A 23,971-nucleotide genomic window follows, 5' to 3' on the forward strand; every position below is an offset into this window, starting at 1 on the left:
CATGTGCTAAATAAGGTGTTATCTGGAATTGCAGTGAATGGTACCTGCCATTTAATTTAGCTCCGAATCTAATGCTTTGCAGCGATGATCAATTATTTTTAGTATTTCACAAATCAGCTTTTGTTGTCTTTGGAACCAGAATGTCTGCCTCAGTGCAAATTATGTTAGTTGAGAGTTAGTTTTATTTTATTTTTTGATTATTATTTTTCAAAGTTGCCTCTCTGTGTAATTTTCTCCCTTTACATTATATAACTTTGTTGAGAAATGTAATTCTACCTGGAATTATTTAGTTTAGATAGAGATTCTTTGTCTAAGAAATATACTCTCAGGTCTAAATATATTTTTGTTTTGAAAAAAATCATTCATTTAGGTAAACATTTTAAAGCACTCGTATTTGACTGAATTTATAGTGTATTTAACCTTCTTCTGGAATGAGTTTGGAACTCTGTTTTTAAAGTGCTTAGTGCAATTTGTATATACAATGAAATAAAAGTTGCCGTTTTCATAAGTGAGTTTTTTAGTGGTAAGCCTGCTCTTTTGCTGTGTGAAATTTCCAAACTCCAGCATAGGCACTGAATGAAAACATTTACATTAATAAGCTAGCGTAGGTAAATATTTTCAGTTTCAGAAAAAAGTGGAGAATGCTTTTTACTGTTGGAGTTACTTTCTTACCTAAATCTAGGTTGTAAATGCAAAAGTAAAACTAACATTTTATTAAAGCCCCCTGCCCTTCGTTACTTCTAATCAAATCATACCTTGCTGAACTAAGTTCAAATATGTTGAAAAACAATTTACTGCTTTGTGTTGAAAAATAATATTCGAAGTATGTGTGTTGTGTGGAGAAACACTCAAAAACAGATCTACCCAGACATCAACAGGATATTATTACCCCAAAGAAATGACGACAGTTTGCCAGGTTGATGCGTAGAGGAAGGAAATTTACAAACATCTCCAAGAGAGGCATGTTGAGCGGTTGAAGGAAATGAGGCACGTCCTGCTTTTATTGTGCTTATTGGAGTGGGATTCCCAGAAGACTGAACAAGGCTGTCCTGAGACCTCTGTTTGGCAAGGATCTTGTTGACTCATATTTTATTTTTGTTTCAGTAAAGGTCTGCTATTGTTCAGATTTCTAATGTAGCTTATAAACACACAGCCAATATCATTTCCCCTTCTATTGACTGATATATACAAATGAATGAAAATCTGCCATCATCATCAACTCATGCTCTGTTTCCACTTAGCAAAGAAGAGGAACAGAGAAGTCTCCTTAAAAGACAGGCCCTTTACATGGAGATCTCAGTTCAGGAATTTTCAAAGTTGTATTTTAGAGTTTTACTCACCAGATACGCTGGGGGAATTTATTACTTCTTATTCCTATGGTAGAGGAAAAGGGAGGTAAATATTTATGTAATTTGTATGTCGAAAGCCTAGTTTTTGATTAAGAAGTTTGATCTATCGACTTCTGAATCCTCTTAGAAGTTGAATCCCTGGACATTTATGTCTGAGACCAGTTAGGAAGACTTCCAGTATGAAGTGCCTGGTTTAGAATAATGAATTCATGTAATGCTTTGAAATGTTTTAAAAATTTCCGTCACTGTACACCTATATATGAGAAAGTAATGGAAAATATTATAAACATTTCTGCTTTTTTAAGCTCTAACTTTTTTTGTTGTTGCATCTATCAAAATGCCTAAGAGTGTCATAACTCTCTAGACAAAGAAATACCGGAATGGAAATCTTCTTTGGTCTTCGGCTGTGACTCAGTCTGAGGGGCAAGCTGAGGGCTATATCTGGAGCTTTAGGTTATGAATTTGTACTCTTAACTCTGAGTCAGAAGATGTGGTAACTGTCGGTCTTATTCACTGAGTGACACTGCATCAAGAGGACACTTTTGTTTAGTAGAAATTTAAAGAAGATAAACATGAAAGGGAAAAATACTGTGAGAAAGTGGAAGGTTAATGTTGGTTAAAGTCTGGTTTTGCTTTCATTTCTCTTGGTTATTCCTTAGACTGCTTGATTGCTTTAGGTAATTTTTTCCCCAAGTCATTTTATTGTATGAAAAATTCCAAAGAAAAGTATTATTTCATACCCTTCAAAGTTATGTTTCTGGGTAAAGATACAGGGACTGATCACCAAAGGAATTTCCCTGGCAAGAGTCCTAACATTTTTAACTTCCCATGATTTTGTCACCCCCCTTTTCCTTTTATTTTGGCTCAAACCCCCAGGAATGTCTGGTTCAAAGGAATTCCTATGGGAGACAGGTTTGCATGATATTTAAGGGTCTAGAGGTACTTCTGAGTCAGGATTTTGAGGAATGATGTTAACTTAGAGGTAACCCTCTATCGTTCTAGTGCAAAGGGGCTGAGGATTTGGGGGCAATAATTTTGGACGTCACATTAAGCCATGAGAGATTTTGCCCCTGATGACCTGAGTTGCCTTTAAACTATTTTTAAGAGGTGCTCATTCCCTCAACTCTCCAGTTTTCTAGAAGGACCTCAGTTTGGTTTATAACTCTGAGGGCTTCTTTCACACACTCTTCTGGCAGGGGATATCAAATATTGTCTGAGTAGTTTTCTACACAGTGGATTAAGGCTGAAAAAATAAGTTGTAGGAACAGCATTTGGACTGGGTGTGTGTGTGTAACACTTGTATGTTTTTTGTTGCTGCACTTGCTTGCTTCTAGATAACTATAGTTTTAGCAGAGAATAACTTAGATAATATCAAGGCTTCGGATGTCTTAGTCCTGCAGTTATATGATTTAAAAACCTGCCCTATGTGTAATGTTGCTTTAGGAAATCCGTAATCCATGGGGATAGTAAGTTGACAGACAATTCTTTTTTTTTTTTTAACATCTTTATTGCAGTATGATTGCTTTACAATGGTGTGTTAGTTTCTGCTGTATAACAAAGTGAATCAGCTATACATATACATATATCCCCATATCTCCTCCCTCTTGCATCTCCCTCCCTCCCTCCCACCCTCCCTATCCCACCCCTCTAGGTGGTCACAAAGCACGGAGCTGATCTCCCTGTGCTATGCAGTTGCTTCCCACTAGCTATCTATTTTACGTTTGGTAGTGTATGTATGTCCCTGCCACTCTCTCACTTCGTCCCAGCTTCCCCTTCTCCCTCCCTGTGTCCTCAAGTCCATTCTCTACATCTGCGTCTTTATTCCTGTCCTGCCCCTAGGTTCTTCAGAACCATTTTTTTTTTCTTAGATTCCATATATATGTGTTAGCATACGGTATTTGTTTTTCTCTTTCTGACTTACTTCCCTCTGTATGACAGACTCTAGGTCCATCCACCTCACTACAGATAACTCAATTTCGTTTCTTTTTATGGCTGAGAAATATTCCATTGTATATATGTGCCACATCTTCTTTATCCGTTCATCTGTCGATGGACACTTAGGTTGCTTCCATGTCCTGGCTGTTGTAAATAGAGCTGCAATGAACATTGTGGTACATGACTCTTTTTGAATTATATTTTCTCAGGATATATGCCCAGTAGTGGGATTGCTGGGTTATCTGGTAGTTCTATTTTTAGATTTTTAAGGAACCTGCATACTGTTCTCCGTAGTGGCTGTATCAATTTACATTCCCACCAACAGTGCAAGAGGGTTCCCTTTTCTCACACCCCCTCCAGCATTTGTTGTTTGTAGATTTTTTGATGTTGGCCATTCTGACTGGTGTGAGACTGGTGGCCATTCTGACTGGTGATACCTCATTGTAGTTTTGATTTGCATTTCTCTAATGATTAGTGATGTTGAGCATCCTTTCATGTGTTTGTTGGCAATCTGTATTTCTTCTTTGGAGAAACGTCTATTTAGGTCTTCTGCCCATTTTTGGATTGGGTTGTTTGTTTTTTTGATATTGAGCTGCATGAGCTGCTTGTATATTTTGGAGATTAATCCTTTGTCAGTTGCTTCATTTGCAAATACTTTCTCCCATTCTGAGGGTTGTCTTTTCGTCTTGTTTATGGTTTTCTTTGCTGTTCAAAAGGTTCTAAGTTTCATTAGGTCCCATTTGTTTATTTTTGTTTTTATTTCCATTTCTCTAGGAGGTGGCTGAAAAAAGGATCTTGCTGTGATTTATGTTATAGAGTGTTCTGCCTATGTTTTCCTCTAAGAGTTTTATAGTGTCTGGCCTTACATTTAGGTCTTTAATCCATTTTGAGTTTATTTTTGTGTATGGTGTTAGGGAGTGTTCTAATTTCATTCTTTTCCATGTAGCTGACAGACAGTTCTTAATGGTACTTGAGTACTTGTAGAAATAAGACACATATAGATGTATATTTTAATTTCAAGTATAATTTTTGGTGTGAAATATTCAAGGTCAGCAACTTAACCAAACTCAGAAATGGAGTAGTTTAAATGTTTAAAATATATGAAGATTTAATAACATACAGAGTCTTCCTACAATTTTTGAGAGAATATTTACTCTAACTTTTATTTCAGACCATCTGTTTTAACAGTTAATCAAAATGCAATTTAAATTTTGTTTCGATTTTTTTAAAGTCAGCACATTGTTTTTTAAAAAGTAAGCATGATGTATGTATATGTATAGCTGATTCACTTTGTTATACAGCAGAAACTAACACACCATTGTAAAGCAATTATACTGCAATAAAGATGTTAAAAAAAATAAGTAAAAGTAAGCAAATCTCTGATAGGGATTATGAAATGAAGGTTTTTGTTGCACCTAGTATGCACTGCAATTTTGTTATTTGCCATTTGTTATTAAGTGTTCCCAGGAATAAAAGGGTACACACAGCAGCAGTGTTTCTTGTACAGATTTCTGGTATTTTATTTTATTCTATTTTTTTAATGGATGTAGTGTTTTTTTTTTTTTAAACATCTTTATTGGGGTATAATTGCTTTACAATGGTGTGTTAGTTTCTGCTGTATAACAAAGTGAATTGGCTATATGTGTACATATATCCCCATATCTCCTCCCTCTTGCGTCTCCCTCCCACCCTCCCTATCCCACCCCTCTAGGTGGACACAAAGCACCGAGCTGATTTCCCTGTGCTATGCGGCTGCTTCCCACTAGCTATCTATTTTACATTTGGTAGTGTATATATGTCCATGCCACTCTCTCGCTTCGTCCCAGCTTACCCTTCCCCCTCCCCATGTCCTCAAGTCCATTCTCTACGTCTGTGTCTTTATTCCTGTCCTGCCCCTAGGTTCTTCAGAACCACTTTTTTTTTTTTTTTTTTTTTTTTAGATTCCATATACATGTGTTAGCATACGGTATTTGCCTGCCCCTAGGTTCTTCAGAACGATTTTTTTTTTTTTTAGATTCCATATATATGTGTTAGCATATGGTATTTGTTTTTCTCTTTCTGACTTACTTCACTGTGTATGACAGACTCTAGGTCCATCCTCCTCACTACAAATAACTCAATTTCATTTCTTTTTATGGCTGAGAAATATTTCATTGTATATATGTGCCACATCTTCTTTATCCATTCATCTGTCGATGGACACTTAGGTTGCTTCCATGTCCTGGCTATTGTAAATAGAGCTACAGTGAACATTTTGGTACATGACTCTTTTTGAATTATGGTTTTCTCAGGGTATATGCCCAGTAGTGGGATTGCTGGGTCGTATGGTAGTTCTAGTTTTAGTTTTTTAAGGAGCCTCCATACTGTTCTCCATAGTGGCTGTATCAATTTACATTCCCACCAACAGTGCAAGAGGGTTCCCTTTTCTCCACACCCTCTCCAGCATTTATTGTTTGTAGATTTTTTGATGTTGGCCATTCTGACCAGTGTGAGGTGATACCTCATTGTAGTTTTGATGTGCATTTCTCTAATGATTAGTGATGTTGAGCATCCTTTCATGTGTTTGTTGTCAATCTGTATATCTTCTTTGGAGAAATGCAATTTCTGGTATTTTAGAATGAAAGAGCAAGTCAGTGTAAGCTGGGAAGGGTGGGCTTTTCAGCATGGACTCTAGCTTTAAATCTCAGCTCTTTTACTTGCTTCCTGTAACATGGAAAAACAGTTACATAATTTCTCTGTAAAATAAGGATAATATAAGTACCTACTTCATCAGGTTATGAGAATGAGATGAGTTCATACATCTGAAGCATTTAGAGCAGTGTTTAGCTCATAGTAACTGCTCAGCAAGTATTTTCAAGCTCTTAGCACTATTAGTTTTAGAGAGGAAAGATATAAGGGGGCAGTTACTCAGTTATCATTGGAAATAATACTTACATTTGAAAATCCAGCAAAATATTGTCTTTCAGAAATCATTCTCAGAAGTGGTGGTAGTGGAATTGCTCTAACTAGGAAGATTTAGGAATGGCAGTCTCGTTGCAAGAGTGGGGGGATGGCTCAGAGGTACAGTTTGCTTAGTAAGCCTGCTGACTTGACCTTGACTGTGTTACAGATCAATTTGAAGGAGCGCATTTTTCTACAGATGCTTTTAGTTTCACTTTAAATGAGCTTGCAGTTGCACGTGTCAAATAATGAGGGGATTGCAAGGCATTTTGTTGGCGGGATGGGAGAAGGTTTGGGGGTGTATTGTGTGTTGGGGGTAAAGTCCTCCACACACCTCATCCCACTGCCACTGCTCCTCTGCCCAGGAGGCCCCCTCTGACCTCCACGGGTCTTTTGCTCCAGGTGAGCATCAACTTGAGGATGGAACTTTCTGGGCCACAAGTTTGCATCAGTGTTTTCTCTGTGTTTTAGTCATTTCTGAGTCATGTGGGTCAGTTCCTCCATCAGTAGGGTGAGCTCAGCCTAGATAATTTTTAGGGGATGGAGAGGGTCATCCCTCAAGGGTCATTATCACTAACCCTTGAGCGCAGTTACTGGATAGGTTACCCTCAACACAGACAGTACACCCCACATCTCCCTCCCCCTCCACCCCCATCCACCAGGATTTCTGCCTAGGCTAGAATTCAGTGGTTACCTCTGTGGTTGCCACCATTGCTGTTGCCTGGAAGGTATAAAGATGCTCCCTTCTTTACTTCCACATGTGCAGTTGCCTATTAACTTGCAACTACACTGCATAGAAAAAGTACCTAACTCTTTGGTAAGGAAAAAAAGAAAAGATAATTATGTAGAATAATTGTGTTGAAGTGAATGAGTGCATGCATGCTTGTGGAAATATCTTTTTGGGGTGTGTGTGTGTGTGTGTGTATGTATGTGGTGGGGAGCATTATAATGTGTGCGTAAGTATAGCTGATGTTTTTCCACTTGGCTTTATCTTGTAGAAAGAAAAAAGTGGTTTTAGAATCAGAAAGCTGATCAGAGGATTCCTGAATATTCTTTTTTTATCCCAAATGTCTGATTTTACCTGGGTATGGGAAATTGTAGCCACAGCCCCTCCTTGGTTTGCTCGAGTTACGCTTATTAGAAAGTAGCCTAATCCTCTCAGCAGAGAGAGGAAGTGCTGTGTTACAACAGAGTCACGTGGGTTGAGGGTCATTGAACCAGAGAGAAAACTTCTACTGTTTGATTTCCACTGTCGGTGATCAGTATTTCTAGATCTGGAACAATGATAAAAAAATGATCTGGTCTTTAAGTATAACTGAGGTTTAAGGATTTCTCTTCAGAATCTGAAATCTTTAAAACTGGAAGACCAAGCTTTCCAGCTTCTCGTCATTCTTTTGTTTCACAGATGAAAAGCCCTGTTGCTCAAAGAAGTGTCTCTATGGAACTTAGTTCTTAAATAGCCAGGTCTAGAACTCAGGCCAGCGGAATCTAGGCCTAATCATCTTTCAGTGTAAAGGCATTTTATTTTTGATTTTTGCAATAACCTTTAGACTAATCCTGCTCTCATACCACTGTTGTGACTAAGCACATGGACCAGATCTCTATATCCTGGATCTGAAACTTCATTCTTCACATCATGGTTCCTTGTTGTAGTCTCCATTTCTCAGTTGCCTGAGAAAATGGGTAATAATTTTTATAGTATTGTTGCGAGGATCAAAGAAGTTATTTCTTGTAAATTACTTACAAGAGTGCCTGGCACAAGACATGGAAGCAACCTAAATGTCCATCAACAGATGAATGGATAGAGAAGATGTGGTATACATACACAGTGGAATATTACTCAGCCATAAAAAATGAAATAATGCCATTTGCAGAAACATGGATGGACCTAGAGACTGTCATCCTAAGTGAAGTAAGTCAGACAAAAAGACGAATATCATGTGATATCGCTTGTATGTGGAATCAAAAAAATGATACAAATGAACTTATTTACAAAACAGAAATAGACCAGACATAGAAAACAAATTTAGGGTTACCAAAGGGGAAAGAGGAGGGAGGGATAAATTAGGAGTTTGGGATTAACAGATACACAACTACTATATATAAAATAGGTAAACAACAAGGACCTACTGTAGAGCACAGGGAACTATATTCAATATCTTGTAATACCCTATAGTGGAAAAGAATCTGAAAAAGAAATATATATATATTAACTGAATCACTTTGCTGTACATCAGAAACGAATACAACATTGTAAATCAACTGTACTTCAGTTAAAGAGTGCTTGGCACAAGTGTTAGCTATAATGATAATTATCATTGTATTATTAATAATTATATAGTAATTACTATTTTATTGTTAATAATATGTTGTTTTTAGACACTTTAGCTGTCTAGCATATTACAGTGAAAAGGTGTCTTTGTAGGAGAGTAAGATTCCATAATTATCTAGTGAAATTGGGGCCATAAATCATTGAACATCTTGCTCCATTTTTGTGTGAATTATTTGGATTGACTAAGTGCTCTTGTTACCGGGCTGGGTTACCATCTGCTGTGTTTTGCCTCCGTAGGGTCAGGCTTGTCCTCCGAGGGAACAGGGAGGTGGGAAAAAATGCCAATAACTGAACTCCAAAATGTATCCTAACTGTCTTGTTCACATTTATAGGACAGTTTTATTGCTGTAGGTAAGATGGATAACTGGGCATTATTCCAACATCTTGGCAGTTTTCCTTTTTCAAGGTACTAATATTAGGATTAGCATGTTGTTTTAAAGCCATTGCCTTTCTTCACCTTGTAATTGCTTGTTCTTGGGAGAGGCTTGGAAGATTTGAATTAGGGGTTTCCTGCCAAATATGGGAGAGCATGTCTATTTTGTTTTAATACTTTGCTTGGTTTTTAAAGTTGCAGTTCATTTTGTCAGTAGAACAAATCAGAGGCTAGGAGGGCACGCTGCACGTCTATAGGGTATATAGTATATAGGGTAGCTGCATACTGGGGCAGTGAGGACACATGGGTGGGAATAGTATAGCTCTGTCAGTTTATTTTTTGTGTGCTTTCATTTATTTTTGGTATTGATACCAGTGTTTGACAGTACAGTGATTTGCCTCGTCTATTATGTTTCTCTTTTTAAAATATTTTATTTTATACATTTTCTTTAATGTACTTGTATTATTTTAGTAATGAAATGATAAATATATCCAAATTAAATAACAACAGTAACTTTAGTTGCCTCAAAAAATGGGACTGCAGGGCTTCCCTGTTGGCGCAGTGGTTGAGAGTCTGCCTGCCAATGCCGGGGACACGGGTTCGAGCCCTGGTCCAGGAAGATCCCACATGCAGTGGGGCAGCTAAGCCCGTGCGCCACAACTACTGAGCCTGCGCTCTAGAGCCCGCGAGCCACAACTACTGTAGCCTGCGCTCCTAGAGCCCGTGCTCCGCAACAAGAGAAGCCACCGCAATGAGAAGCCCGCACACCACAATGAAGAGTAGCCCCCACTCGCCACAACTAGAGAAAGCCCACGCGCAGCAACGAAGACCCAACGCAGCCCCCCCCCCCCCAAAATGGGACTGCAAATTGAACGGCATTAAATCTCTATAAATTAGTTTATATTATGTTATTATATTTTTATTCAAATATAATTGACATATACTATTGTGTTTGTTTTAGGTGTACAACATAATGATTTGATACTTGTGTTTTGTGAAATGATCACCACAGTAAATTTAGTTAACATCCATCATTTCACATCATTACAAATTTTTTTTCGTGTGTTGAGAACTTTTAAGCTCTACTTTCCTAACAACTTTTAAATATACAGTACAGTGTCATTAATATAATTACCATGCTGTACATTGCATTCCCAGTATTTATCTTATAACTAGAAGTTGGTAACTTTTGACCATTTATTTTTGGTATTAATACCTGTTTTGGGGGGTAGAGTGATCTGCCTCATCTAATGTGTTTCTGAATCAAAGCCGAGATGGATTAAAATTATAAGAAAAAGATTAAATTGTTTATAATATAATCATTTTCTCTAAAGCATTCAAGAAACATAGTGTTTACACTTATCTGTGTATCATAACTAGAGATTAAAACGTTTGGTTGTTTTTACTCAAATATTATTAGCATTTCTTTTCCGAAGAGAGCCTGCTGCCGTAAAAGCTATCAGTAACTACCACTCTTTGTATAGAGAAGTAATCAGTCCTTTTGAATGCATTAACACTTTTTCTGAATTTCTCTTATGGAATTAAAAAAAAAAATCCTAGCTTGTATTACTGTTCTTTAAGGGAATCTAAATGAATTGGTAAAAATGCATGTACTCTGTATTTCGACTGGCCATCAATTTCAGCTCTTTGATCGATCACTCGTTTGTGGAACCTTGGGCAAAACTAATAATTTCTTCCTGACGCTCAGTTTCTACCTTCACATAGTTGTAAGGATTCAAAGAGGTAAGCTTGGAAAAGGTTTTGTCCCCCTATATGCTCAACAGATGGGAGGTGCCTTTTCTCCCATGTCTGCGTTTCTTACCTTTTTAATGGACTTCATGGGAGCAGCCTTTGTGGATTCAAACTTATATTCTTGACAGTGGCCCTGCTACCTCGTAGTTGGTCATACCTCCTCGTCAGTGGTCTGGAATGAACACATATTCAGAAGAGCAGAGGAGGAGACTGCATTAGGAGAATTAAGAAGATTTCAAAGCCGAGTTGCCTCTGTCATTCTCTGCTCCCTGCTGTTATGTTGTAAGTCTACAGGGCCTTACTACTGTTATTGCCTAACTCAGTTTCCCAGGAATGTGCTAGAATATAACTAGAATTCTGTCATTTGATGTGACAGTAGTGTTTACTTGTGCTGGTTACTTTCTAGGTGTTGGTGGAGGTTATGAATCAGGGTTAGATTCTTATTCCTGGAGACCCACAGGTGCTCCGCCAGAGATCTGGACACTATTGCTAATATCTCTGTGACCTTGGGACAGTTACCCTCTTTGGGCTCCATTTACTCACCTATCCTAGAAGGAGGAGAATGCCTGCTCTGCCTTCCTCTTAGGCTGCTTTTGAAAATGGGTGAGATAATATGTGAAAGTTCTGTTGACAAGTAAGAAGAGGGTTGGTGGTGATGATGAAGATGATGAAGTTGATGATGCCAAAAATACCGAAAATGCAGACAATTCATGTCTTTCTAACTTGGAATTTCCAGCAATGCATGACAGTAAAAATTTTCTGGTTTCGACATCCATTGTATTTTGTCTGACTAGGAAATGGACCTTCAAAATTTGACACAAATAACTAAATTATTTTCTTCTGTCGGTGAGGATCACTAATTTTAGAGGCATAGCAGGTTAGGATCACCTGACATGAGGATTCTCAAAGTTATACTGTGCTTCACTAGTAACTAAAGTAGTTCAAATAAGAGACATTCAGAATGAATAAGGATAAATCAAAGGTAATTAATATCTATTGGTCAGGAGTTGGCACATACCAAGTGTCAACAGTAGACATTTTTTAGGAATTGGAATGTTACCATGGAATCAAAGCATTCCACTTTAAGGTTGAATATCTGAAGATGCCTTCTTTCAAGCTGTCTATTGAGAGGAAGTTAATATTCATTTTGTATATCCTACGTGAAACCTCTTTCGTTTTGCCATTTTCCTGTCTATTAAGAAATAGCTTTAGAAAAAAGAATCAGTTAATTCCTTAACTTGCATGTAACTTGCATGTAAATTCCTTTCTTGAAATTGTATGCGAATTGTGTCATCTTTGTGAAAAATTTGAGATGTCATACACATACTATTATAATGCCATTGGTTGCAGTTTTCAAAGTCAAAAGTTTATGTTTACATTCCCCTGTATGATGTGGCTTTGTGATCCCGGCTTTAAAAGGCATCCCAAAATAGCAACAAAAGAGTAGACTGTGAGTTGGGTGTATTAGGTTTGTATGGTCTGTTCATTGAGCTGCTGCTTTTTCTGGTTACCAAGGATGATCTAAATTTCTAATCTGAGCTTTTTTTTTACTATGCTATGTTGTTCTTTAAATGTCATGATAAACTCAATAAAAATATTTCAAGGTACCAGTGGGGGAAAAATCTATATGAGATCCCCAATAGATAAGTCTAAGGACTTTAGATATCTAAAAATAGTGCAAACTAGTATTCAATGACTTTAAATTTAAGGACATAAGGTGTTGGAGGAGGATCCTGGTGAAAGATATAACATCTAGCTCCTTTCTCCATAATGAGAAAAAAAGGAGAAAAAAAAGGTATAGAGAAAAGAAAACTTATCATAATTAGTATATCTCTTTTGGTTAGTTTTTTTCACATAGGGGATTTCAAATTAATCTGACATTTGCAGAGCGAAACAATTAAGTTATAACGAATATTCTCCTTTCCTTGTAAAAGCTATAGAACACTATTTTTGAGTTGCTACTTGTCTATGGCCGGTTCTCTTTTTCCACTTCGTTGTTAGTGTTTGTATGATCAGGGAGGGCATCTTCCGGGTGGGATTGCTCACAATCCACAAAGCCTTTTCCTCTGTCTGTTGAAAGGAGGCAGAGCTGAAGTTGGTCTCTTTTCCTTTTCATGATACGGGGATGCGGTAGAATCAAAACCGGCAGGATGAAAGCCCCAAAGCTTCCTGTTTCCAGCTGTTTTCCTCAGCGAAGATTTTTTTTTTCTCTCCCAAAGATGATGCTTCCTTTCAAGAGGTTTTCACTCTGCGAACTGTTTCCTCAGTTTATTTCACCACAGTCTAATGTGTTCCCTTTAGGCCATATATGTCTCTTTCACAACCCAACCTGTGCTTTTCAGCAGTGTTAGTTGCTACTCAGAAGAACAAATGTGATTTATTCAGTCCCTTTAATGAGGTACAAAGACCAATAAACCTTTGCCACTGGAGTTTCATCTTTTTGGTTGCTTTATTTTCATTTATGAAAAATGTTAGATGCCGAAAAGCCACGGAGAATGCTATTCATTTGACCATTTAATATTTGTTAACAAAGCAGTTCAGGGCAAAATATGTCATCATAGCCTTAAGGTTTATTGTGTGGGTTTTTTTTTTTTCCTTCCAAATGCAGTATAATGGTATGTAATTTGTTTAAAGTAAATGCTTAAAATGAAAATTAAGGCACTGGAAACTGCATAAATGCTAAATGAATATTAAGAGTGGTTTGATTCATTAAGTAACGATGGGAATAAAAATATGACTTTTTTTTTTACTGATGGTTTTTACTTCACTTCTAGCATTGACGTTGTTTCTGAATTTACATTTGTAAATTCTGCTTCCTTTGGGGATAAATGCAATATAAAAGTGAATTCTCTTAATCATTCATTAAATATAATCCAAAAAATATTAACTAGACCTTCTACCCATTTCCTGGATTGTCCAGGCTTCTTGCTTAACGATGATAATCATTCTGCATTGATTTGTACTTAACTTGTTTGTGAGCTGGTCTTGAACGAATAACACCGTGAGTCAGAAGTTCCCCATTTCTCTCTCTCTCTTGCCTTTTCCCAAATATTTATACTTACCTCCTAAAAGTGGGGGAAGTTACTGGCAAGAGGCTTCACATTGGTGTCCTGTTATTTGAGCCAGTTCTTTGTGATATGAAGAAAGAAGCCAGTGGCATATGGGAGATAACCACCTCATTTCATTTTCACTTTAATGCTAACTCTAACATATGCTTTTGAATTGAAGTGGGGTCCCACATGCCAATATATGTTAAAAGAATTAAACACTAATTCTTTTTAACACTAAAAAAAAAATCTCCCCCTTATTTACTCCTATTGCCCGCTTCTTTGAGGGTAAGTGGCTGATAGGGCTTCAAATCATGAGCATGCCTATTTTATCTGTACTGTTAATAGAGAGCTATGAAAAAAATGGCAATTAACATATTCAGACAGAAAATCATCCTGGCTGAATGACTCATTAAATAGTCGTATAAACAGGATGTGCTGAAATGAACTGGTACAAAATTTAGTTTCATTGGTCTTTTTGCTCATTATCAGCACTTTTAAGAAGCAGACTTGTGGGTGCTTGGAAGACACTTAAATTTCTTTTCTCTTTATTTTTTTCTTAAATACTGCTCCCCTCCTCCACCCTTTCCCCCTGCCATTCCTAGTTCCCTGGCAGGCTAATGTTACCTGTCTAAACATGAAGCGTTACGTTGGAAACCAACCAAGTCTGGGCTAAGAACTTCTGAGGTTTGTCCAGGCCAGTGGTTCTCAGCTTCCGTTGACAGTCAAAATGTACTTGAAGATTTTTCTTTTTTTTTTTTTCATGCACAGAACATTCTGAAACCTCATTTCTTGGGATTCTGATTCAGAAGGTTTGGGGTAGGGCCTGGGAGTCTGTATTTCAATAAAAGGTCCCCATGGGATTCTTATAGCCAGCCAAGCCTTGAGAACCCCTCACTGATTTGTGTCCCCTCAGAGTAAAACTCCCTTTCCCCATGTACCTGATCTGTGGCCATCTGGCCTCCCTGTCAATGGTTTGCAGGCCTGGCTGTACATTACGGTCACCCAGGGACCTGGGAAAATGCTGGTGCTTGACTCCACCCCCTATTAAACTGGGGAGCTTGAAAACCTCCCCAGGTGATTCTAATACAGAGTCAAGTTGAAGAAGTTCTGTCCCATATAAACAGACAGAGCTAGGGATAGCTGAAAAAGACCTTTCTAGTTTTCTTTTACGAGGTGCTTTACCCTGTGCTAAAACTGCTCTCTCTGCAACCCTCGCACCAGCCATACACACACAACTTAAACCTTTTATCTCTAGTAAGGCTTTCATCATTTATTGGTACCCTGTTCTCGGGTGGGACTAAAACGTTTTGCTCTCACGTTGTGTCGGATTCCTACTTCTTCCTGCGTGAGTACCACATCTGGGATGTGCAGATGTGTTGGTATAACGTAAGCACCCCATGAAAGGCTAAGGAAGAAGGAAGAAGAGCAGGATAGCAGTTTAGCAAAGGAAAGAGTGTCCATTCTATTGAGTCCCCCTATGCACCAAGAAAAATTCTGAATAAACAGATTTCTTCTTTAGCAGGCTGTGACTTTAAGTTGGAGCCTTTTATTACATTGATTAATACCAGTATATCTTGGACCTGTTCTGTAAAAGGTCTAAGATCAGCCCATAATTGAAGATGAAGAAAAACGCTTCCCCCATTTCAAGGGAAGGAGGGAGAATAATCTTGCAAACTGGTACATGAGAACTAGACTTCCCAGCTGCCCAAAGGTATTTCAGTCTTCCTTGATCTTCGAGGGGGTCTATACAAACGGAAGGGAAAAGGTCCATTGCTTCACATTGCTCATTGTGAAGGAGAAACTCATCATCTGTAGGAAGATGTTCTCCTCCATCTTACATGGAACCTTCCACATGCTAAATCCCCTTGAAGTTACTGAAGAAAGACACCCTTTAAACACCAGTCAGGTCCTAAGTTGGTGACAGAAGTGAAAGTAGACTGAGCCCCGGAGGTCTTGGGTACCAGGGCATCTCTCACTGTGTGGAAGAAGAAAAGCCAGCATCCGCTCCCCTTTACCGCAGAGTGGACATCAGAGGGAGATGCACTAAGTCTTCCTGGTTTTTACATATGTTGTGGCCAAGTCCTGTGGTAGATCCCAGGCTCCTGCTGGCTGCTCTAGTGCTTATAAGTATATGTAAGGATTTCTGGGGACACTTGAGGTCCGGAGAAGTTTCCTTAGAGACTTTGGCCATCATACTGGCAGGAGTTAGGACTCTGTCTGGTCTACACTGGGTAGCAGGAGCCCTGGACTCCCAGTTATGGGAGATGGTCATGCTTTAGAGTCTAAGCTTGAAGCCTGTGTAGGGGTGGAAGGCTCACTGTCAAGGTCATGCAAGCGGAAGGTCAACACTTGCAGGACCCTAAGCGTGAGTGTCTCCTCAGATAACGTGGTGAGGTGCTTCACTTGCCTCACCCCAGTCCCAGCTCTGGTTGGGAGCAACTGGGGTCAAGAGAACCATGGGTAATTTAGGTCTTTCCATCTTTTGCTTTATTTGCCATGATTGATAAAGAGCCTCCTTGCAGAAATACCTTGGTAGACCCCCAGGGAAGGCAATACTTTTGTGTGACTGACGTGCTGGCAGTGCCTATGGCCACGTGTGTCACCCTGGTGGAGGATAATCGTCCTATTATTTTTTGCCAGTAGGTATAACAAGTGGGTAGTGCTTTGTGTATTCCACTGTGATGAATTAATTTTGTGTTCATTGTAGTAGCACTGATCATAATGAATTAATTTGGTATTCATGTGGATGTCAGAGTTTTTTTTTTTCCTCTTCCAGTTTCCTGTAGCTTTAGTTCCTGGATACTTTAGAAGTGTAACACATCTTGATCCTATTCTCACATTAACTTCTCAGTATCCACCCCCCACCCCATCTTGTGTGGTATTCTTTTTTAAAAAATTTTAATTTATCAAAAAAAAATTTTAATTTAGTGTTAAAATAATTGATATTTTAATAGCATTATATTAACTTGAACATTTTCCCTACTTTTCTTTTACAAAACAAGGGAAATAAGGTAAATAGTTATGACAGGTATAACTGCCAGGTTGAATGATATAGTTAATATCTTGTATATTTTAGTTTGGTTTCAAAAAAAATCTAAGGCAAATGTTTGTAATTTGTAGCTTTATTGAAGACAAATATTGCATTCCCTTATGCAAATACGGAGTAATGAAAACTGCATGCCGTATATAATAGTTTGCTCTTCTTTTAATTTCTTGTCTCTTCTTTTCCTCTCAGACAAGATTGATAAATGTATGTGCATATATTATTTATCTGTTCATGTAAGGACACATAATTGGCTATTAGATATGGTAATTGCATAAATAGATCTTATTCAAGCTCATTTCCTTTTCTGTTGATAAAATAAATGTTTTCGTGAAATGGGAATATACACTGAAATAGAAGTGCCTGATTTAGGATTGAGAGACCAGGTACCCAAACAAAAATCAAACTAAAAATCCTGGGAAACTTTTTACCAATTCGGGCTTCAACCTGTGTGCTGCTTCTTAATTTGTTCATCATGTTGGCTAATTATTGAAGATATTTATAATAGAACAAGGGTTTCCTTCATCACTTACCCACCTGCTCGGCTGATTTGCTCCCCCTGGGAATGTGGTGGAACCTTTTGGGAAGAGATTTTGTCCTTATGAGCATCAAGATGCCATTTTAGGTTTTTCTTTAAATTTAAACTTGGAAATGGTATCACCCCTGCCACACACACTCTCCCTTGTATTTTTTTAAAAATAATTTTAAACGTATTTATTTTTGAAAATAGTTTTACAGCTCCTGTGGAGTTGGATTCTGAGCAGCAGCTGTATTCCATTCTAGAAGGCTGTGTTTCAGCAGTTGATGGGTCCTGTATATATTTCATACACTGAGAATACATAAAGAAGTTGGGCCTCAGTCGCAAACTGCAAGGACCATATAACTGGGTTGCTTTCATTATTTTTGTTATTATTGTAGCAGATTGTACAGTAATATGCTAACAAAGATTTATGGCTTCATGTAGTAGGAGGAGATCTTGGGGTGCAGGAGGAAATTCATGTTTAAACAAATGTCTATAATAATAAGAGGAAAACAAAACTAAAAAAAAGCTCTAAGAGAGTTGTTTCTAATATAAATATTTTTATTAACATTTTCTATGGTTTGAAGATCTTGAAAGTAATTGTTTATGCATTTCTGGAATTTTGATGTGTTGTATTCCTTTATGGTTGTTCTTGGAAGGAGTTTTTTTGTTGTTGTTGTTGAACTGGAACACATAGCTATTGAATATGCGATGAAGAGAAAATTTATGGAGGGCAGAATTATGAGTATCTGAGGAAAGTTTAATTACTTTTGTAATTTAGATAAGCTTCATAATTTATTGTAACACACTGTACTTTGGCACAGTTTGTAACAATTATAAAGCGCTTGAATTTAGGTTCTTTCCTTGGTCGCCATGAACAGAGTTAGCTGTAGGAAAACCCTGAGCATTTACTTTTCGTCTCAGACTTGCATTAAAGACTTTGGCTGTAGTGGTTCTGTTGCTCCCCTTTACATTGACAGAATGTGGGTTTTATTTCTCCGAAAAGCATGTATTACAATATAGTTGGCTTGTGGTTGTAAACCTAGAAGGAAGACCAGCAAAGAAAGGACATGAAGATATCTATGAATGCCCAAAGCCAGAGAAGGAGAAACTCGGGGAAAAACTCAGATGATTCCGGCTTGAATTAAAAAGAAATAATAGATCTCACCACCCACCTCCTTGTAACGGACAGATCCTGAATAATGCGAACTCTTCAGAAATCCAACAATATATATTTTTATGAATATACATTTATTTTCATAATAAAAGGAGCAGTGTAAAACAGCTACTCCTCTTAGGTTTGGGTTATTTTGCTGTTACAAAAACTGCTGCCTAGAATACAATTTTTTTGACATTGCTGTTTTCTACAAAATTAATCTGATTTATTTTCCATTTTTGCCTTTCAATGTGTATTTGCCTTATTTATCATGTTGATATTGAAAATAATGAAAAGCATGACATCTTAGCAACTGATTTTGATTGTTGCTGAAGACATTTTTCTTAAAAAATATATTTGTTTGAGGCCTGGGAATTTTTACATTCACATTTTCCTTTTAATAACTATATTGTAGAACAGAATTAGCTCCCATAATATCTTCTCCTTGCTTAACTTCTCTCGTAATTAAATGATCTTAACAGTTTTGTGTAACACTTTGAACTTACAAAAGTGCTTTCATATTTATTGTATGCTTAGGACCAGGTTAAAAATTGAATTATTCTACATTTCAAAGTAGAAATAAGTGATGAACCAACTTACAGACTTTTGTACCTCAATTACCTTCCTGTATTCTCCTTCTTTGGAGTGGAAACCTGTGGGGACTTTGGTTCAGGTTTTAGATTCTCTTGTGTTAGTGTAGGCTTTTGATGAGTCACATGGAGCAAAAACACTGAAGCAACTCATGTATTGGTTTAAATGAATTAATGGTCTGAATCAAACAGGTTTTGAATTGGTTAAAATAATAAAACCAGTAGCCCTGTGTTTGAGCTCTTGATGATTAAAGAACCAGGCTGAAGAATGCATTTATTTTCTTTTGGAAAGAAAGTCAAGACTCACTTCTTTGAGCTGTGTTGCTTTCTATAGATTTTTTTTTTTAAAGGAAGCCTTCATTATCTATTTCAGATCTTTATAGATGTTGCAATAAGACACTCTTTTCTCTTAATATAGGATTGAAAGGATCAAAGTTAATAACTTTGAGACAGTTTAAAATTCAAAAAAATAATTTATTATCTCTGTGTTCCTTTCAAGATTTATGTTCTTATGAAAGTGCAATGTTCCGGACTGAATGTGGTCCTACTGGTAAGGATCACATGGGTAGAATAATCATTCCCTTGTCTAGCCTGCTCTGGGTTGTTTTCATGTTGCAGGTGACTGTGTTCTCTGCAAATAAATGTCGTTCTCCTATTCACGTTCCCGATGACTTGTATCCTTAAACCCTTTTGTTAGAGTATTATTGTCCTTTATCCTGAAAAATGCCTCTGATTGTAGTGCCCTAATACTATAAAATCAATGGGGACTGAATTCAGTGCTGGCTAAGCAGTGTAAGGCCACCCTTTAAATGCAAATGCATCAGGGCTAGTTTTAATGTAATTTTAATAAGGCTGAAACCATTTTGAAGTAGACTTAAATCATAATACTAATCTCAAAAAACTGTATTTAGCTGAGAAGGCCCTTTATTCTCACTGGCCATTTTTCCTCTATGTGCATCCAAACCACCTTCCATCTGATCCCACAGTTTTTGTTCAGGGTATCTTTTTTTCCCCCCTTAAATGGAATATATGTACAGTTCGTGGCTACCTTATTAGTTGGAGACAAGCCGGTATTAGCAAAAACTCTTTTACTTCTATTTCTGCCTGGTCTTACATTCCTGACCAATCTTTTTTTGTTTACAAAATATATAATAAATAAACATTTCAAATAAATTGCTATGTTTTGGCCAAAGAAGTAAAAAGCCAGCTTGTTGATCCTAACGAGAAAAGTCAAGAATATAATTTAATATTTAAATGTAAGGGAGTGAATGCAGAGTCATAAAAATGAGGAAAACGTTTACAAAATGAAGTCTGATGCAAAGTTCAATATATTGCAATAGTCTAAGTTTCTTGGTTTCACCACCTTACACTATTTCAATATATATATGAAATGTATTTTGCTGTTTATATTTGGCCTGATGGGATGGTGCAGGACCATTGACTTAGGGAAATAAAATTGGATTAGGAACCAGTTTAACAAAAGATCACAGAAACTGAAGGCAAGATTGGGGTGGGGTTTTCCCATCTGGATTATTATCACATTCTTTGTATAGAAGGAGTTTTGGTCTTTGGATATTTAACTTTGGATATGGACACTAATTTATAATAATTTAATTAATAGTATAATTATAGTATACATTAAATAATTTATAGATTAATTTTCCCACATTTTCCTGTGTTCAAGAATTATCAAGGAGGAGATGCTTAAATGCTAAAGTCTATACTCTATTCCATTGATTAGCTTTTAATATACTTCTCATAATTTACAAAACAGTAATTTAAAATGTCAATTACTCCCTTTTTCCTATTGAACCTTTTGAAAGAATAATTTAGAGCAGCATTTTTTAAAACCTTGTTTCAAGACATGTTAATAGAAATTTTATTTTGAGTGCATTCCGCATTATGCTTTGTAAAACACCCAAGAGGGTGATACAGCTACTTTGACCAGAGAACTCCTTTTTCATGGGATACCTCCCATGTGGAACATTCTGCAGAAAACAACTTTAGGAAATGCTTACTTAGCCCCAAAGTGTTTTTTTTGTTTTTGTTTTTTTTTCCAGTCCTTGCAAATTGGTGGTGGTGTCTACTTTCTTGTTTTTCAAATACTGGTCACTAATCCTTTCACTTTGTTTAGGACAATTTCCTAGGATAGCTGTACTACTCATGCTAACAGTGTTCTTCTTTTGAAATACTGCTTGTAATACGTGAATGACTCAAATACTTTAACACCAAACCATAGCTGTATCTTTCAGAGATTGGTAGGTGTATCAGCAGAGATGTTCTAGTTTCATTTCATGGCTTTTGTCCATTTCCTAGGAGAATGTGTGTGTGTGTGTGTGTGTGTGTCTCCTTCTCTTACCCTCTTAAGAGTTTGGTCACAGTGGTAACTACTGGGTCTAGAGCAGGGCCTTGAAAATGCACTTGACTTTGGACTCCAAGCAGGTAATGTCAACGAGTGAAGCAGGCAATAGGAAGAGGTGGGTATTGGCAACTGGGGCAGGCACACCACACCTGACATTCCAGCATCTCCAAGAATCCTGTGCAGGGCAAACAAAATATATTCAGAGCCAGTAGTGTTTCATCCTTGGTATGAAGGCAAGAAGTCAGAAGGCTTGAGCACTAGGCTTGGTGGTCTGCCCCTGCCCCCTTCGATTCTGTTTTTAACGCGAGGATGTTTGCTTAATTCACATCAAGCAGAAGATAATCTGGGTCTTATTTAGAGATAAAAAGCAATGTTTTAAAGGTTGTATGTAACATTTGTCAAAAAGAACATATAAAAATATTTTAGAAGCTTCTGTAAGAAAGCAAGCATGAAGTTTAACCCTACAACATTCCACTTTCCTGGAACAGAAAATGAGTGCTGCTGTTGTAAATAGACTTTTTGTTTTTTAAACCATACATCCAGGAAAATCTAAGAAATTTGCCAAAGTGCGTAGCAGAACCTGAACATTAACTTCAAACAGTGAAGAAGTGAAAGTTAGAAATACTGTCACATATATGAAGGTTCCAGAGACAATTCTTGAAACACATTCTGAGACATTGGATCTCTCTGCACTTATTTGGACCTCGGTTCCTCTTTCTATGATCAACGTTGGACTTGATGCCACCTGATGTCCTATTTGGCTCTCAGGTTCTATGAAGCTGGGTCTGAGATTAATTTAGGTCTGAGATTGATGTGAAGGACAACTGGTTCCTAGGTGCCCCCAGAGCTGAGAGGTTATCGATTTCTCCCGTGTGATACAACTGCACAGAAGTACAATTTGCATCATTCGGAACAAATGTTTAACAAGTTCTGAGTATAGAAAACTGCTTTGCAATGTGAATTTCAATGATTCCAAAATTCAGCAAAGCTTCCTTTTTGATTAAAGACACTGCCCTCAAACACACATGCTCATTTTCTCTGTCTTCTACTTTGACATGCTGTTTATTTAACTTTACTTGGCATCTGAGAATTTTAACTCTGAGATTTTCAAGTCCATAAGCAAAACTAGGACGTGTCAGAGAAACCCAGGGCCAGACTCATCAAAGAAGTTAGGAAGCACAGAGCATGTCCTTTAACACCCAGGTGTAAACGGAACCCATTAAACCATTAGTTAAGTGGTAATAGGGAGCAAGAGCCTGATTAGATTACAGAATCTTCTGTATGTGAACGCGGGATGTGCAAACATAACACTTGATCTTCACCGCAGTGCCACGAAGATTCAATTAAGGGACTGGTATGTGCCCAGATTTGGGAACATAAAGGGCAACTGGATTTTGAAGGAAAGATGGTAAAGAAACACCTGCAAAAATCTGCCTTTCTGTGCAACAGACTGGGTAATTGCATATGCAGATGGATAGTTAGGAATATAATTACTTGATTTGTGAACACAAATGCCCTTTCAATTGTGTGAGTGTTGAATTTTGCAGTGACAGGTGCGTGCAGATTGCTGTGTGTGTGTATCCTTTGCACCCCTGTTTAAATATTTGGCCTGGAGTCTCTCTTCCATTCATTCTGAACGAAACTGCTCTCCCTCACTGCTGGTCTGAGGGAATTGTTACAGCTCTTCATGTCTCTCCAACTTTTTCTCGTAAATAATAACCTTAATTTGAAACCTTGACTAAAAGAAGGACTGCATACAGGCATATGCTGTAAGGGCTTCTGAATTATGCACAGTAATTCATTTTTTAAAGCTGCTGGATGTAACTCATTAGTTTTCATTGTTTTCTTAAAATAAGGAAAACTATTAACCAACACAGCAGACTAATAGCCTGGGTTTTTTCCCCTCATAATCAAGTGAAGTTTAATGGAAAATCATCTTTTGAAAGACTTCCTTTTTTTTCCCTCCTTGCTTTTTCTTAACATTTCCATTAATACTTTTGAGACATCTTTTCTAATCTCTCTCAACTAAATAGCATTCTCAGTTATACCCTATGACAACATTTCTCTGTCGTGCTGGAGATGTTCATCAAAATACTGGTGCGGTCCAAACGAGTTTTTTTTTTTTTTTTTTTAATTGAAGAATTTGCTTAGTACCTACTTACGTGGAGGGCCAGATCATTGCTGTGTTCCTTTCTCTGGCTTTACGGAGAAAACGGAGGGCAGCTTTGCCATCCGCTCTGACGAGGTGATTCATGTGGCAGAATGACACGGCAAATCATTGTCATATTGTATACAATTATTCAGCTTCTTTTTTACTGCTTTCTAAATCAAACTGTACCTAAACTATTTGGGGGGAGAGACAGGTTAACAGTTCTTAATATTAATAATAATACTTAGAAAAACTTGCATGTACTATTCACTTCTATGTGCCTGATATTCTGCTAAGTATAGTGCATCGAATCATCTCATTTAACCCGTCAAACACTATATACTGTTATTCCCATTTCACAGATGAGGAGGCTGAGACACAACAGGATTAAATGTATTACCGCTGCCACAGTTCAACAGA

The 23,971-nt window shown here is 37.4% G+C and overlaps 1 protein-coding gene and 1 long non-coding RNA gene across 13 annotated transcripts in view; one reads left to right on the top strand and one right to left on the bottom strand.

Moving 5' to 3' along the window:
• LOC309610649 overlaps positions 1-16,631 on the bottom strand; it is a 64,558-nt gene extending 47,927 nt beyond the window's left edge. The window contains exon 1 of the long non-coding RNA XR_014234103.1: positions 1-16,631. This exon is cut by the window's left edge and continues 40,885 nt beyond it. This is a non-coding gene — a long non-coding RNA (uncharacterized lncRNA).
• The window catches only part of TCF4 (transcription factor 4), a 354,962-nt gene that overhangs the window by 69,391 nt on the left and 261,600 nt on the right, over positions 1-23,971 (top strand). The gene's annotated exons all lie outside the window — the stretch shown is intronic.

Source organism: Balaenoptera borealis (genome assembly GCF_965194805.1).
Source record: "Balaenoptera borealis genome assembly, chromosome: 14".
Classification (NCBI taxonomy): Eukaryota; Metazoa; Chordata; class Mammalia; order Artiodactyla; family Balaenopteridae; genus Balaenoptera; species Balaenoptera borealis.